Source organism: Mastigoproctus giganteus, chromosome 14 (genome assembly GCF_048544385.1).
Source record: "Mastigoproctus giganteus isolate SK-2022 chromosome 14, ASM4854438v1, whole genome shotgun sequence".
NCBI classification, from domain to species: Eukaryota; Metazoa; Arthropoda; class Arachnida; order Uropygi; family Thelyphonidae; genus Mastigoproctus; species Mastigoproctus giganteus.
Window position 1 is genome coordinate 89,172,990 of NC_143588.1, and position 14,162 is coordinate 89,187,151.

A 14,162-nucleotide genomic window follows, 5' to 3' on the forward strand; every position below is an offset into this window, starting at 1 on the left:
TTCCCATTTCACCCGTCCATTTGCTCCAAAAATTTGTTCACTTCTCCTTGAATTTATTTAAGCTATCAACTTCCTCAACGACAGATGGAAGTTTGTTCTAGCAGTCAACTATCCACTGGCTAAAGGCAAATTTCTGCACATGTATTCTACAACTGTCTTTCCTTCATTTGAATTTGTGCCTCCTTAGATTTGTAATCCGAGCAAGAGATAGAATCACATCAGCATTGAGCCCGCTGAAACCATTCAACAGCTCAGTCAGATCACTTCTCAGGTGCGAAGTGTCCAGACACTGCACTTTGCAAGACTTAAGCCTTTCTTGGTAAGAGCACCCCTTCGTTCCCTCACCAATCTTCAACTATTACATTTGGGTCACCCGAAAAATTTATTCATATACCCATGCGTATTGTGTCTGTAAATTTGGTGGATTTGCCTGTTTTGCTGGACGAAAACTCCCAGTTTCTGGGGAAAAAAAAAAAAAAAAAACTCCTTGCTATCATCTATGCCAGATATCGACCAACTTAACCACAGAGGGTAAAAAGCCTATAAAAGTTCCTCGCCTCATTGACGGGATTCGAATCCGAGCCCTTTTCACCCGGTATGGAAAGTACAGTGATGTCCCTGTGACCCTCGCATACACCGTATATACATATTATATGTGTAAATTGCATATAGTTTTTGGTTACTTTGCCCGTTTGTTGGAGAAAATCCATTCAACCCTCGCCTGAAATCCACTAACTCCTCCTCTTGGTAAAAAAAAAAAAAAAAAAAAAAACCGTAAAAATCTTTCTCGTAATCGACTGAATTCGAACCCGTGCCTTTTCCACTTTTACTGTAAAGGAAGTGATGGACAACCAATTGCGTTGGGAATGACTGGAGTGTGATTGGTTTTCAGAAAGGAATCACCGAACGATATAACAGACGCATTAGAGTAATTCGTAAAGACAGCATCCAGAAATGAATGAAGTCTGGTCAGACGTATGGTAGTGGTAGTAGTAATGGAGGCATGTGATTCAAGAAAGCAAGCATATGAGCTTATGTAGCATCAGCAAAAAACAAAAAACAAAACAATTTCACACATCCATTATTTCTAAAAGTTTGTCCAATTCCTCCTTGAATTTATTTAAGCTATCAATTTCCACAACGACAGATGGAAGTTTGTTCTAGAAATTAACACCCGCTGGCTAAAGGCAAATTTCCGCACATCTGTTCTAACTGTCTTTCCTCAATTTGAATTTATTTCCTCCGCGGTTCATAATCTGAGCAAGTGGAAGAATCAAGAATCCCATTAGAATTCAGCGTACTCAACCCATTCAAGACCTTATACACCTCAATCCGATCACCTTGCAGGTGCATAGTCTACAGCCGCCGCAATTTGTAGAATTAAGACTTTTTTGGTAAGAACCCCTTCGTTTTCCTTACCAATCTTGTTGCCCTGGTGATGTGACACAGAGCAAAACTAGCTCATATGTTTTTGAATTCATATGCCAATCTAGTTAGAATTAGGCTGGGATCAAATGCGTAGGTACATGGAACTAATATTTGCATAATGAAAAATAAAGTTTCCAGAATATTAATTACTTCAGTATTCTATAAATTGTAATAAATAATTGTGTGCCTAATTTTTTTTATTTATTCGGTTATTTGAATGTGAAATTTTGTGATACTAGAGGGAGGTGCAGGATTTTTTCCTGCAGTGCGTGTACTGGTTTTTATGCAATGTATGGAAGGAATAAAATTATTACCGGTAATCGGATTTGTTTCGGCACTTTTGTTTTGTATTAATGAATTTCATTTTGCGATTTAATGAAAAATATCGGCTGATCTTTAGTAACGCAGTTGTAAGGCACCAATTTTTAAATGTTTTATCAGCGATATCATTTGTACATGAAGCTGTTTTTTTTTATTGCTTAGCGTTACGTTTTTACAACTCATCACCATGTCTAATAAATTTAGTGGACAGAGGTAGATGACCATATCTCAGAGTAAGTACCGATTTATGTAAAGTTTTAGTAATGTACCCTGGGGTGCAAGTATATTTCCTATCGCCTTTAGAACGTGTGCATCCGGATGCACACGTTCTAAAAGCGATTTAAAGGTTATACATGAGAGAGATTCTCTGAGCGATCCAGAGAGGCTCTGCTATTGCTAGCTTTTCAGGCTACCGGCCATAATAATAATAATAATTTTAAAAAAAAATTAAAAGAGGAAGATGCACAAGAAAATGGGACATAATTTGAATTAATATTTTTTATTTAATAAATGCTTCTCATATTTTTTTCTGCGCAAATGCACAAATAATTGAGATAACATTATCTGTACAGTTGAGGCCTCTTTTGAACTTGTGGTCCAGACCAGATGGTCTTCATGTCCCCACTTCTCTTTGACCTTGTTAGAAATTATTGTTGATGATCGGATTTGGTTCAGCATATTTGGCTTTAGCAGGCTTTTCTCCAACAACACACAACTTTCATATGTACCAATAAGGCAGTTGAAAGTGCAAGCAGATGTGGGCTCTTACCCAATCTGCCTCTTTGCCATGCTGTGGTGCTAGTATGATGCCAATTAAATTTCATAAATATGATGTTATAAACTGAAAATTTTTTTTAGCTGTGTTAAATTTACTTTCTGATACAGTTAGTGATTTGTTATCAAATTGTCTGTGGATCTCATTATTCACTGCTTAGCGCAAATATGCAGCATTGGATTTTAATCCACTTGGAGGGCCACATTACTTTTAGAACATCCAATTTGACAGAAGAAAAAACAGGATATTTTGTCAGACAACCTTCACTGGAGACCGATTAATTCAGTCATAGTGTGAAAAAAGCTGAAAAATGTTTCTGCCCTTTGTAATCCAAATTGGCTCAATCCCTGGCAGAAAAAAAAGTCACTGGAAAAACTTGTGTGAATTCTAAAATTCACACAAGTTTTTCCAGTTTTCAAGTTTTGCTGAATTGGTTGATTTGATCATCCAACATGGTTATTCAAGGATTAATGTTATATCCAAGACCATTCATAAACTTTAGATAGCAAATATGCAATTGTACAGTATACTCGCAATTATCCAGGGTGGTTTGGAAAATAAAATTTCCCAGCTAATCACCCTTAAATTGAAAGAACTCTTCATACATGTGAAAAAAACTGTAAATTTCTTTATATATCTAATACATATTTATAAAAGTATAGTAGTAGTAGTGGAGGAATGTGATGCCAAGAAAGCAAGCTTATGTAACATCAGCTAAAAAATAAAAAAAATCAATTTCACACTTTCATTCCCTCTAAAAGTTTGTCCAGTTCCTCCATGAATTTATTTAAGCTATCAACTTCCACAATGACAGATGGAAGTTTATTCCAGCAACCAACTACCTGCTTGCTAAAGGCAAATTTCTGCACATCTGTTCTACAACTGTCTTTCCTCAATTTGAATTTATGTTCCCTCAGGTTCATAATCTGAGCAAGAGGAAGAAATCCATCAGAATTGAGCCCTGCTAAACCCATTGAAGGCCTTATACACCTCAATCAGATCACCTCGCAGGTGCCTAGTTGCCAGATGCTGCAATTTGTAGAACATACTTAAGCCTTTCTTGGTAAGAGGACCTCTTCATTCCCCTCATCAATCTTTTTGCCCTTTTCTGTACTCACTCAAGCAACTCTACATCTTCCTAAAATGAGGCATTCAGATTTGTACGCAGTACTCAAGGCGTGGCCTAGCCATTGCCTTATACAAAGGGATAATCACCTCTTTTTCCCTACTATATTATTGACAATACCCCATGACCTGCTCTTACAGCCTGTCTGCACTGCTCAGAAAACTTCGTATCTGACTGCGCAATTACTCCCAGGGCTTTTTTAATTTTTCTATCACCCTAAGTGTAGTACGACATAGCTGGTATGTATCTCTGGGGTTACTTCTACCCATATGCAGTACTTTGCATTTTTCAATGTTAAACTTCAGTTGCTGCTTCTCAGCCCATCTGCCCAAATTTTCTAGATCCTGTTGCAGTAGCACACTGCCATTACTGTCATTAACAACCCTGCTAACGTTTGTATCATCTGCATACTTGAATATTAAGCCTTATATACCTTCATCAATATCATTGATAAATATACAAATCAAAAGTGGGCTCAATACCGAACCCTTGGGGGAATCCACAAATAACATTAGTTTACGAAGAGCAGCGTCCATTGATTACCACTCTGTCTTCTCCAACTCAACCACCCTTTTACTGATCCAATTTTTACAGTAGTCTTCCATGTGCAACAGTTTCAAAAGCTTTCCTGAAGTCCAAGTATATGATATCAGAATTATTTTTTGCATCCAGTTCCTTTGCAAACATATCATAGTATCCAATCAAATTTGTCAGACAAGACTTTCCCTTAACAAACCCACGCTGTGTCTGAATTATTACTGCAATCTTGTCTAGACGATCCTACAATACTTCTTTAACCAATGACTCTATCATTTTCCCCAGAACAGAAGTTAAACTAATAGGTTCGTAATACTCATGTTACCCTTTGTGAAATGGGGATACTTTTGCACATCTCCAGTCCTAGGGAACTTTCCCCGAATCCAAGGATGCTCTCATAATTATGGCTAAGGGTTTGCTTACTACCTTTGCTGCCTCCTTTAATATAACTGGATAGATCCCATCTATGTATAATACAGTGTGGGAAAAGTTTATATAAAATTTAATATGCATATTTTTGTGAGAAAAAAATGAAGTTTGCCTTTCCTTTTCTCTCATCTATGAATTGGGACTACATAAATTTTAAAGCATCATGTCACTGAGAACAGCATCTTATTGTACCATGTAATTGAGTGGAGACTGCACATTAGCATTAGTAGTGGCATATGATGCAAACTTATACAGCATCAGCCAAACAAAACAAACAAAAAAAATAATAATAAAATAAACAATTCCCATTCACCTATCCATCCACTCCAAAAGTTTGTCCAGTTTTTTTTAAGTTATCAACTTCCACAACAGATAGAAGTTGTTCCAGAAATTAACCACTTGCTGGCTAAAGGCAAATTTCTGCATATCTATTCTGGAACTCTCTTTTCTCAGTTTGAACTTATGCTTCCTCAAGTGTGTAATCTGAGCACGAAGAAGTTTCCCTTCAGCATTGTGCTTGCTGAAACCATTCAAAGCCTTATACACTTCAGTCAGATCACTTCCCAGTTGCCTAGTCTCCAGACTGCAATTTGCAGAATTTAAGCTTTTCTTGGTAAGAGCACCCCTTTGTTCCTCTCACCAATCAAGTTGCCCTTCTCTATACTCATTCTACGTCCTTCCTAAAATTAGGTTTCCAGCAGTGTATGTAGTACCCAAGGTGTGGCCTGACCATTGCCTTATACAAAGGGATAATCACCTCTTTATCCCTGCTATCAAAGTTCCTGTATAACATTGACAGAACCCTATGAGCTTAACTGGCAATTTGTCTGTACTGCCCAGAAAACTTCATATCTGACTGCACAATTACCCTCAGGGCTTTTTTATTCTCCACTATCCTGAGTGTAGTACTGCACAGTTGATACATTACTCTGGGGTTACTGCCACTCAGATTCTGTTGCAGCAGCAGCATACTGTCGTTACTGTCATTAACAACTCTACCAACCTTTGTATCATCTGCAAACTTGGACATTAAGCCTGTTATACCTAGAGAAAACAACAATGGCCCCAACACTGAACCCCGGGGGACTCCCTAATAACATTAGTCCAAAACAAATGTCCATTTATTACCACTCTCTGTCTTCTCCCACTCAACCATCCTTTTATCCATAGAAGCAACTTTCCCATAATGCCATTCTGCTCCAATTTGTACGACAGCCTTTTATGTGCATCCAGTTCCTTGTGACCATATCATAACATCTAATCAAATTGGTCAGGCAAGATTTCCCCTTAACAAACTCATGCTGTGTCAGAACTGTAATTGAAGTGTTGCCTTGATGATCCTGCATTGCTTCTTTAACCAGTGACTCCATTACTTTCCATGGAACAGAAGTTAAACTAACAGGTCTGTAATTACTTGTCACCCTTTGACTCCCCTTTCTGAATGGGGGATATCTTTGCAGTTCTCCAGTCTGTTGGGACCTCCCCTGAATCCAAGGATGCTCTCATAATTATGGCTAACGGTTTGCATACTTCCTTTGCTGCCTCCCTTAATATAGTTGGATAGATCTCCTCCAGCCCAGTTGCCTTTCTTATGTTTAACTTCAATAATTTCTTTTTGACTCTGCTGTCAGTTATTACAAAATCATTTAGCTCTCTATTAGAGTTTGATGAAATTCTGGCCTCCCCTTCTTTTCTATAGAATTTCTCATGTGTGAATTTAGATGCAAAATACTCATTCAGTTTGTCAGCTACCTGAGCAAGGTCGTCAACAGTCAAACCATCGATATCAAGCAGACCAATCTGATTCATCCCCTCCCTTCTAGAAGTTTTCATAAGTAAAGAAGTCTTTTCTGTTTTTCTTTGCATCCTCTGCAAATGATTTCTCGTAATCTGCCTTTGCTTGCCTAACCTCCTTTGTAATTTGATTACAGACTGTCTTATATCTACGATAGGCTTCTGTGTCACCTGATAAGTTATATGTATTCCCATGCATTTTTCTTCTCTGCCATGAGTTTCATTAGTTCATCTGACATCCATTTATGCCTAAACCTTGAACAGTATTAATTCGTTAAATGTTTTGCATTTAGAATTTGCTGTTTGTAACATTAACAATTGTTCCCACTGTATAGAATTTAAAAATTATCTTAGACCACTATACAGTAGACACCTTTACAAAAGCAAAAACCCTTTTCTTTATTCCTGATGGTAGTTACATCTTTAAGAAAATTCCACATCAGTACACTGTGATCACTGCCACATAGTGATCCTTTATCTTCAGTTTTTTAATGCATGAATAGTGACTACTGATAATGAGATCAAGCCTTACTCCCTCTGGTTTCCTCTCAAACATGCTGTTGTAGAAAACAGTCATCCATTAATTCCACGAGAGTTTTGCTAGTATGCGAGTTCCAGTCCATATCTGGGAAGTTAAAATCACCCATTATAAGACATTCTGATTTACTGAACCACTCTATTTCTGTACAGTTGTTTGTTGCTTTCATCAGAGTCATTAGGCCTATAACACACTCCTACTCTCATTTTTGATTTCCCAGTGCTTATGTCTCACTCAACTGACTCAACACTGCACTGGCTACCCATATCAACTGTGTGCACTTCCTTAGATTTTATGTTTCCTAACAGCATAACCCCTCCTCTCGTCCTTTCTGTGCACATTGTACCCCCCAAATTCAAATTCTGCATTCCTTATATCTCTGTGACACCACTTCTCTGATATCCCAACAATATCTGCCTTTGATGTCTTGACCAGCACTTCAAATTAATCGAATTTATTTACTATGCTCACAGCATTGGTGTGAATGCAAGTATACATGCAACTGTTCTTTCTCTTAGTTACCCGAACATAGCCCATGTGTTTACTTGTTCCATGATGACTACCAGTACTAGAAATCCCCAACACCTTGCTTTCCAGTCTGCTGCTGCTCATTCCTGGTGCCTCCGTAGCCAGGTGGGCAGGAGCAGCAGTGCATAGCACGTGCTTCTTGATCAGACTGGGGTTCGAGCCCGTGACCACCAAATACAGAGGATGCGGAAAGGTCAGGGAATGACCACCGCATATCCCTGGAGCAGTATGGCCTTAGTTGCTAATTCTCCTAAAAACCAAATAATAAATAATAATAGCTGCTCATTCCAATAGAAGTGCAAAAATTTCTTTCAGAGTTACAAAGCAATGAAAGTATTGAAGCTTACAACAGGTACAAGTTGCTCTGTAATAGTACAAATAATGGCAGAGAAGCCAAGACTGCATATGAGAAAGCATTGGTTAAGAGAGCAAAGAATGGGAATAAGGAATTTTTCGTGTATGTGAATACAACAAAGAAGAAATCTATTTTGCATCGATCATTACTGAAGACCCTTAATGCTGAGAAGAGGCTGTGCAAGTGAGGCCGGGCCATATGAAATTAGTGATGTCCTAATTACAGATGATTATTTATTAGAAAAATGTTGGAGCATAAAGACAAGTAAGACTCTTGGAGTTGATGACTTATACCCTCAAGTTTTGAGGGAGAGCGCAAGGAAGTGCATTGAACCATTGAGTTTAATTATGAGGGCATCTTTGGACTCAGGAGAGATTCCACTGGTTTGGAGAAGGGCCAATGTATTGCTAATACATAAAAGCGGTTCTAAGAGTGAAGCTGGTAACTACAAACCAGTTAGTTTGATTTCAGTGATAGGAAAAATCTTAGAGGCAATGATTAAGAGTGCAATCCAGGGACATTTCGATAGATATGGCATTCAGAAGTACACTCAACATGACTTTTGATTTAACCTTAACAAAGCCATGTTGTTAGGTAACTAACTTAGTAGGCTGTTTTGACACAGTTACTCACAAGTTGGATTTAGGGAATAATTTCAATATAGTTTATTTGAATTTTAGCAAAGCATTTGACTCGGTCCCTCATGGGAAGTTACTGTATAAGCATGAACAGGTTGAGATCACTGATAAGATTCTAAGATGGGTGGCTGCAGGGCAAAAAGCAGAGGGTTGTGATTAATGGATGTTCATCAGATTGGAGTAATATCAGGAGTAGTGTCCCTCAAGGATCAGTTCTTGGGCCACTGTTATTTGTCATTTTCATAAATGATCTCGGTGAAGGGATAGAAGGCATGAGGTCAAAATTTGGAGATGATTTAAAGATTGGTAGAGTTGTTAGTGTTCAGTGCCAAGCAGTACTCCGGGTTGACTTGAACTGATTTCAAAGATGGTTAGAGAAGTGGAAGCTGTTTAATGCTGCTAAATGTAGTTTCTTATACTTGGAGAATAGCAAACCCACAAATAAGTTATACACTTGTTGGGTTTGAATTAAAAACAGTGTAGGAGAAAAGGGATCCAGGAGTTACAATACGGGTAGGATGAAGTTTTCTGAACAGTGTAAACGCACAGCCAGGAAAGCCCATGGTGTCCTATTGATGATTTATCAACATTATCCTGTAGAGATAGGGAGGTCATAATTCTGTATAAGACAGTTGTAAGACCACATTTGTTGGCAGAAGGACAATCATATGAGGAAACTGTATGACACTCCAATTATGTGGGCTACAGAGCTTGGCAACCAGGCACCTCAGAGGTGACCTGATTGAGGTTTATAAGGCTCTGAGTGGGATTATTAAAATGAATGAAGGTGGAATTTTCATTGTTTTAAAGAATTTTAGAACTAGGGGTCATAAATTCAAATTACAGTGGTTGAGGTTTAGATTAGATTGTAGGAAGTTTTCTTTTAGCCAGCAAGTCACTGATTGCTGGAACAAGTTGCTCTAGCAGTAGTTGAGGCTTACAGTTTGAATAAATTTAAAGGTCAACTGGATATTTACTTATGTGAGGAGGGAAGCATATAATTTGTGTTTTCTTATCTACTTGGTTGTTTTTTTTTTTTTGTCAGTGCAGCAAAAGCCTGTGTCTTCCTTGCACTATATGGTAAATACTGTTATTATTACTATCAAACAGAACGTGGTGGTCCTACTTGAGGTAGTTATTGGTGACTGTTGTTAGGGGGAGCAGGGAATATTTGATGCAGTAAGGATAGGTACAGTAGTACCAGGGGCAAAAAATGTTGATATTGTAGACAAAAAATTATAATTTCTAAGGGTGCAAAAGGTGACATTGTTGTACCTAATGTATGGTACTAATGATATTAAGCAGGCATTAGTGTCAATAATTTTGCCAAGACATGGTGAGGGAGATTATGATGAGTGCCTTGTTAATTACTGCTTTGGAGAGGTTGTACAAGTTTCATTTGGGTAGAATTTTTCTCAACATGTCCAGGGCTCTTTAATATGTAGGACTGTTTTTATAGAGATGGGATACACATGAATAGAAGAAGGGCAAGAATATTTGCTGATGTGGTCAAGGATAGTATTAAGTGGTTGTAAACTTAGTTTGGGAATATCCATACTAATTTAATATAGCAGAGGTGGGGTTGATTCTTGCATTGCTTCCATTTTGACATACAAGGCCTGATGAGGGTCTACATGAGACTAGCAGTTATATGGGCTATATAAAAGTTACTAAAAATGCAAACAGGCACATATTTACTTTTTAATACACTAATGCTAAGAGTATAGTATATAAATTTAAGTATTTTTAAGCATTATTAAATAATAATAATAATTAATGTCATACATGATGACATTATTATTAACTACATGGTGCAAGGAAGCCTGAGGCTTATGCTGCACCAGCCAAAAAAAAATTTCCCGAGTTACCCTGAGAGAGAGAGAGAGAGTCAAAAGTAGAAGGGAATCACCAAGAAAGAGAAGAATGATGATATCCAGCTTAGGACCCTAGGTGTGCCAAGCTCATACTCGTCAGATGAGAGCCCCTGTGGTCAGCATGATTCTGGGGATGCAAAATTCAAATGTTATGATTATAATGCATATAGAAAAGACAGGTGGAGAAAAGTAATGCTTTTGATTAGGAAGCACATCACACAGGCTTTAAAAGAGTATGAGTTAGGTTTGCCACCTGTCCAGTATTTTTACCCCTCTATCTGATATTTTTTTATTGACTTTAGGTAAAAGGTGAAAACTAAAATAATGGCCTGTTGTTTTGCCCAAAAAATTGCCTACAGGGTACATGGTATTTGTTTATAATACCGGACACCGGATAAAATTATGTTTTATGTAAAAAAAAAGTTTTATCATACATATTAAAGAATTTTGTCTGAAAGTTTTTTTTTTTTGTCCGGTGTCCGGTATTTTTCATTTTTGAAGGTGGCAACTCTACAACTAGTAGAGTTGCCAGTAATGTTGAGTCAGTCTGGTGTGACCTACCACTGCAAAACTGGGAAAACAAAATGAGTGTTAGGTCTATTATTCGCCAGTTGACTGTGATGAGTATAATGAACAACTATGCAGAGAAAGAGTAAGGAGGCTAATTAGAATATCTTATCATGGGGGATTTTAACTCTCCAAATATTGATTGGAACTTATGGGATGGCTGCTTGCTCAATAGCAGAACATTCTTGGTTTCCCAGATGAACTTTCTGTGTTACAGGAGTAACAAGAGAGAGCAATATTCTTGATCTGGTTATCATCAGTGATTCATCATGTATCAGGAATCTTCAAGTAAAGAACCTTTTGGTGACAGTGACCATAGTGTATTGATGTGGAAATTATTCAAAGAAATAACTACTGTAATAACTGTAGCCTCGTAGTAGCTAATCAGATTGTGAGGCAAGCTCTGATTGCATTATGGTTTTACTCCTGTGAAGTTGATCTTGCATTATTTCTTTATCTATTGATTCCATTATCAAGCTCTCAGCTACCCAACTCAATGTCAGAGCTCACTCTTGTGCATCAGACAACACAGCGGCAATCTTCAAGGTAGAATGTGCTGATCTCACAAGAGTTAGTTATTGTTGGTGACTATTGTCAGGGAAATGGGAAATATGTTCTGCAAGAAGGATAGGTGGAATAGGACCAGAGTATGTCTTCCAGAGCAAATATCATCTTTTAAGGGCACAAAAGGCGATATTGTTCTGCACGTTGGCACTAATGATATAAAGCATAAGAGATCTGAGGACTTACTTAGCAAGCACAGGGCAATGTTGGCAAAAAAGTCACCAATTAGGATGAAATTTGAAAGTGTCTTGCAATTCTGCCCACACACGATAGGAAGGAGTTTATGTTGAGAGCCTTGTCAATCAGTTAGACCCTGGAGAGAATGTGCAAGGCTAATGGGGTAGAATTTTTCTTAGTGTGGTGTGTACTTGTTAACAGGAGAGACTTTTTACAGGGCTGGGATACACTTTAGCATTAGCATTAGTAGAGGCATATGATGCAAGAAAGCAAGCTTACATGGCATCAGCCAAAAAAAAAAAAAAAAAAACCCTTCCTATTTCACCCATCCATTCACTTCAAATGTTTGTCTAGTTCTGCCTTGAATTTATTTAAGCAACTTCCACGACAGATGGAAGTTTGTTCCAATAATCAACCACCTACTGGCTAAGGGCAATTTTCCATACATCTATTCTAGAACTGTTTTTCCTCAATTTGAATTTGTTCCCTCAGGCAATTAATCTGGACAAGAGGAAGAATCCCATCAGCATTGAGCATGCTCAAACCATTCAAGGACTTATCCATCTCAATCATATCACCACTTAAATAGAAGAGGTGCAAGAATGTTTGCTGATGCTGTCGAGGTAGGGATAGGTGGGTTGGAAAACTGCTAGCTTGGGGGAATATACAAACTAATAGTTTAACTAGAGCTGCAGGCAGAGTGGAAGTATTTCTTGCCTTGGTACATGCAGCAGCCTGGAAAGCAAGATGTCTGCTCTTGGTCATTGTGGAACAAATTACTACATGGGCCGCGTTAGAGTAACTAAGAGTAAGAACACATGCATGTGTTCTTACATAATGCCGGGAGCATTGTAAATAAATTTGATGAATTTGAAGTACTGATTAAGTCATTGAATTAATCAGTACTTCAAATTCATCAAATTTATTTACAATGCAGAATAGCAATGTAGGAATAGCAGAGATGTGGTATCACTCAGACAAGTAATGCTGAATTTGAATATGAGGAATACTGTGTATACAGTAACTCCTGTATACACTCCTGTATACACTGTGTATGCAGTGTATACAGGAGAGGTGGAGGGGTTATGCTCTCAGTTAAGAAGAATATTAAATCTAGGGCAGCACATCCAGTTGACTTGGGTTGGCGATTGCAATGTTGAGTCGGTTTGGAAAACAAAATTGAGAGTAGGAGTTTGTTATAGTCCTAATAACTGTGATAAGTATACTAAACAGCTATACAGTGATATAAATTAAATAAATTTTTCTGTTTATACTCCGGGATGACCAAACAGTCAGAGCAGTTCACAAGATAAACAGAATACAAGAAACAGCACCGATTCAGTAGTCACGGGCTCGAACCCCAGTCACTCAAGGCACGTGTACTTATGCACCCGCGCGCCCGACCACTAGGCTACGGCTTCGCCATATAGATTGGGGCAGCAAATCAGAATGTCCCATAATGCAGGATTTTAACTTTCCAGATGTTGACTGGAATTTGTGGGTTATTCACTCACATGTTAGCAAGCCTTTTGTGGATTTCTTGGATGTATTTATTTATTTATTATTAACATAAAATATTAACAACAGGTATGCACCCAAGTTAAAGAATATTACAGAGCAGATATAACAGAGCAGAAAATACACAGGAAGATACAAAGATTGTACATTAACATATAAATAAATAGCAGAATAACAGACAAACTGCAATAATAGTTAATTTCCAATGGGATAAGTCCAATTCATGGAAATAAAAATACGGTATATGTGACATCCTTGGTTCAGTATCTTGAAGAGAATTACAGAGAGCAGGCAATACTGGAGACATCATCTCTCACACACACACACACACACACACACACACACACACACACACACACACACACACACACACACACACACACACACACACACACACACACACACACACAATTGATGAGGACATCTTTCATCTTGAGCTCTGTCAACCAGCCAACTTGTTCTGGATAGTTCTGTGAAACTCTTTCCTGTCAAATTATACTTGTTCATGAGTGCCATAGTTATTTTAAAGAAGGAGTTCTTGGATGTCTCTAACCTGGAGTTACTGATGTAGAAAGTAGTCTTCTGTCTGGTAGCCATCACTGGTATGTGCAAATCAATGTGGCATAGAAGATCTGGCAGGTCGGTAGAGCCAGAGAAGATGTGATACAACTGTTTTAGATCCAGTACAGTTTGCCGAGTTTCCAGAGATTGATGATTGAAGTAGGAACAGAGATTCGGGTAGAAAATTCGCTGGTAAAACATGGGATAATGGATGAATTTCATTTGTAGCAATTCTATTTGCTGTATCAAATGTGCATAATGTGGGTTCCATATAGGAGCAGAGAACTCCAGTATAGGGAGTACCGTTTCTTTGAATGCACAGAGAACTGAGGATCTTTAAATCGGTATGTCTGCCATGTGATGAAGCCAGTTTGTTTTTTCGCTTGGTTTTATATATTCTTAATATGCTTATCAAACTGACAGCCATTGGGG

General features: G+C 38.0%; 1 protein-coding gene across 2 annotated transcripts in view; it reads left to right on the forward strand.

Moving 5' to 3' along the window:
• The first annotated feature begins 1,703 nt into the window (after nucleotides 1-1,703).
• Nucleotides 1,704-14,162, forward strand: part of LOC150075332 (chitinase domain-containing protein 1) — a 104,896-nt gene continuing 92,437 nt past the window's right edge. Inside the window, exon 1 of one of the 2 annotated variants that reach the window (XM_090388263.1) lies at nucleotides 1,704-1,744. The gene's annotated coding sequence lies outside the window, so the exon portion shown is untranslated. Of the gene's footprint in view, nucleotides 1,745-1,804; nucleotides 1,983-14,162 lie in introns of those variants that run through there. The other variant, XM_090388262.1, reaches the window with a different exon arrangement.